General features: G+C 48.5%; 1 non-coding gene across 1 annotated transcript; it reads left to right on the top strand.

The window, feature by feature from the left end:
* Window positions 1-206: 206 nt before the first annotated feature.
* On the top strand, window positions 207-337 carry LOC115031809 (small nucleolar RNA SNORA17). The gene has a single exon (XR_003837471.1). It is a non-coding gene; the product is annotated as a small nucleolar RNA SNORA17 (small nucleolar RNA).
* Window positions 338-3268: the final 2931 nt, after the last annotated feature.

Here is a 3268-nt window from a genome sequence, read left to right on the forward strand (position 1 = left end):
TCATAGACCCTCTCAAAAGTCCCCAGAGTTCCAAACATCATACAATCACAGAAACTATCTGCATCTGACAAAATCACACCCCTGCTAGAGCCCGAGGCAAATCATAATCAGCTGCTATAGAAACCAACATTCCAAAATTGTCACTACAGTGTATATCATACCATTCTTAATCTGAAAGATTAAAAAAAATTAGGATAACATAATAGCCTGCCCCAGAGGTGTTGCAGGCATGGCTGCTGTGTCACATTTGGGTCAGTAGGTGGCAGAGAGGAGAGAGGCTGTGTCTATGCTCAGTGTTCTAACCTAGGAACATCTGAATGAGTAGTAGCCTAACATTCCCTGAATAAAGTGATCCTGAGACAACAACCAGTCTGGCGTCACTCTCCTCACCCCCTGCACAGGAATAATCCCAGATGACCCTTGCATAGGGCTACTCTGGAAGGCTGGGCTGAGGAGTGAGCGCAAGATGACCACCAGACCAGTACCACAGGTCCTAGACAGGAAGCTACCCTGAGATTACCACCAGTTTGGTACCATGCAGGCCCGGAGTAGGGGGTGATGGGGGCAGACCATAATGCACAGATGAAGCATAGCATGCCTGAGACAATTCCTGAGACAACCCCAGACACTCGGAGACCTCAGGTACCACTAAAAGGAGAAAGTAAGTGGTGGAGAAAGGGAAAAGAAAGAGAAACAGAAGGATGTGGGCACCATGAAGAGAAGCAGAACTGGAGACTGGAGGGTAGTGAGGAACAGCCTGATGTGAGTAGCTGCTGATGACACCTGGGACCATGGTGGGGTCCTGGCCTGTGCAGCCACCAAGGGCCAAGTCTGGGTCTGTGGTTCTGAATCAGTAGGAAATGATTACCACCAAAGGACAAGCAGACATTCCTGGTCTGTGCTGCCTCCTGGGAAAATGTTAATGTCTGAGGGCTGTACAAAACTGGCCTTACCCCTCACCTGGGCATCTGGGGAGATCTTGCCATGGGGGGGGTATGAGAGCAGCAGAAGTGATTCTTTCCCAGCTAGCTGCAGTACTCGGGAGAGAAGGCCCCACCACATGTTTTGAGAGTTACGGTTATGCCAACCCCAAGGATATAAATTTGGAAAAGCCAGCCCCAAAGGGGCAAGCATAGAAGAATTGGCCCTGTCACTTGTCTGACAGCTACTTACCTGCTGTGCAGTGACAGGAGTGAGGGAGATTTGGCCCACTTTCACAACTTGCCACATAAGGGAAGTGGGAGAGCTGGCCCTGAGGGGTCATCAGAGCAGGAGAGCTGTCCCTGCTCCTCACCTGCTGCATCACTTGGAAGAGCAGGCCCTATATCTCACCTGGGTAGCACAGAAGAGCTGACTCTGGATGTAGAGATTGCTGGTGAGCCTGCCCTGTGGGCACGAGTGTGAGGGAGCTGCCTCTTGTCTGCTGTGAGGTGACACTAGCAAGAGAAAGATCCTTTCCCTTCCCTGTTGCCTTTGACACCAAGCTTTGGTGGAACAGTTGGCCCCAAAGGGGTCATGAGCATAGGACGGCTGGCCCTGCTCCTCACCTACTGCACCACTCTGGAGAGGAGGCCCTGTACTTCACGGGGGCAGCACAGAAAAGCTAACCCTGATGGCAGAGGAATGGGTGAGGTCTGGGTGTGGGAGAGCTGGCTCTGCAACCTGTCTGCCTTTTGGCAGCAAAGGTAAGGGAGAGGTGTTCTTCCCTTCCCCCATCTTTGCCATGTTTGGCAGGTGGGACTGCTGATACTGGGTCATGAGAGTAGAAGAACTGACCATGTTCCTCACTTGTTGCAGTGCTCAGGAGAGCAGGCCCTGCATCTTTGCCTGGGCAGCAGGGTAGGGCTAGCCCTGATTGTGAGGGGTTTGCTTGTGACCTGGCCATGCAGGCTGGCTGACCAGCTCAGATGCCTCTCAGATCCAGATCCACGAATCTGAATGGGCCCACCCTGACATCTACCCCATCAATGAACTGCTGGAGTGAATGAAGAGGCCAAGCCTACAGAGCCAAAACTATAGAATCTCCAGGACACAGGGCAATAACAGGATATCTGAGAGAAGTTCCAGTGAGGTTCCTGTATTGATAGAGTAGCAGAAGTCAGAGGCTTTGTACAAGACCAACAAGTCATTGTAATGAATATTTGCAAGCAAAGAAATGTGGACAAAAGGGTGTACTATGGGACACATTATGAGACACTACAGCTCCCACAGTGAGATTGTTTTCTCTGTTTGGGGGGTGGGTTTGCAAGGGTGAAGGTTGGCTATGAGGGGAGGGGGAAATGAGGGAGATGAAGGAGATTGGTGTACATGATGTGAAATTCACAAAGAATCATGTCTTGGTTAAGGTTTTACTGCTGTGAACAGATACCATGACCAAGTCAAGTCTTTTTTTTTTAATTTTTAATATTTTTATTACATATTTTCCTCAATTACACTTCCAATGCTATCCCAAAAGTCCCCCATAGCGCCCCCTACTTCCCTACCCACCCATTCCCATTCTTTTGGCCCTGGCATTCCCCTATATTGGGGCATATAAAGTTTGCAAGTCCAATGGGCCTCTCTTTCCATTGATGGCCGACTAGGCCATCTTTCGATACATATGCAGCTAGAGACAAGAGCTCCGGGGTTCTGGTTAGTACATCATGTTGTTCCAACAATACGGTTGCAGATCCCTTTAGCTCCTTGGGTACTTTCTCTAGCTTCTCCATTGGGAGCCCTGTGATACATCCAATAGCTGACTGTGAACATCCACTCCTGTGTTTGCTAGGCCCCGGCATCGTCTCACAAGAGACAGCTATATTTGGGTCCTTTCAGCAAAATCTTGCTAGTGTATACAATGGTGTCAGCGTTTAGAAGCTGATTATGGGATGGATCCCTGGATACGGCAGTCTCTCTAAATGGTCCATCCTTTCATCACAGCTACGAACTTTGTCTCTGTAACTTCTTCCCTGGGTGTTTTGTTCCCAATTCTAAGAAGGGGCACAGTGTCCACACTTTGGTCTTCATTCTTCTTGAGTTTCATGCGTTTAGCAAATTGTATCTTATATCTTGGGTATCCCAAGTTTTGGGCTAATATCCACTTATCAGTGAATACATATTGTGTGAGTTCTTTTGTGATTGTGTTACTTCACTCAAGATGATGCCCTCCAGGTCCATCCATTTGGCTAGGAATTTCATAAATTCATTCTTTTTAATAGCTGAGTAGTACTCCATTGTGTAAATGTACCATAATTTCTGTATCCATTCCTCTGTTGAGGGACATCTGGGT

This window comes from Mus caroli, unplaced genomic scaffold (genome assembly GCF_978045245.1).
Source record: "Mus caroli unplaced genomic scaffold, Mus_caroli_1 scaffold_10, whole genome shotgun sequence".
Classification (NCBI taxonomy): Eukaryota; Metazoa; Chordata; class Mammalia; order Rodentia; family Muridae; genus Mus; species Mus caroli.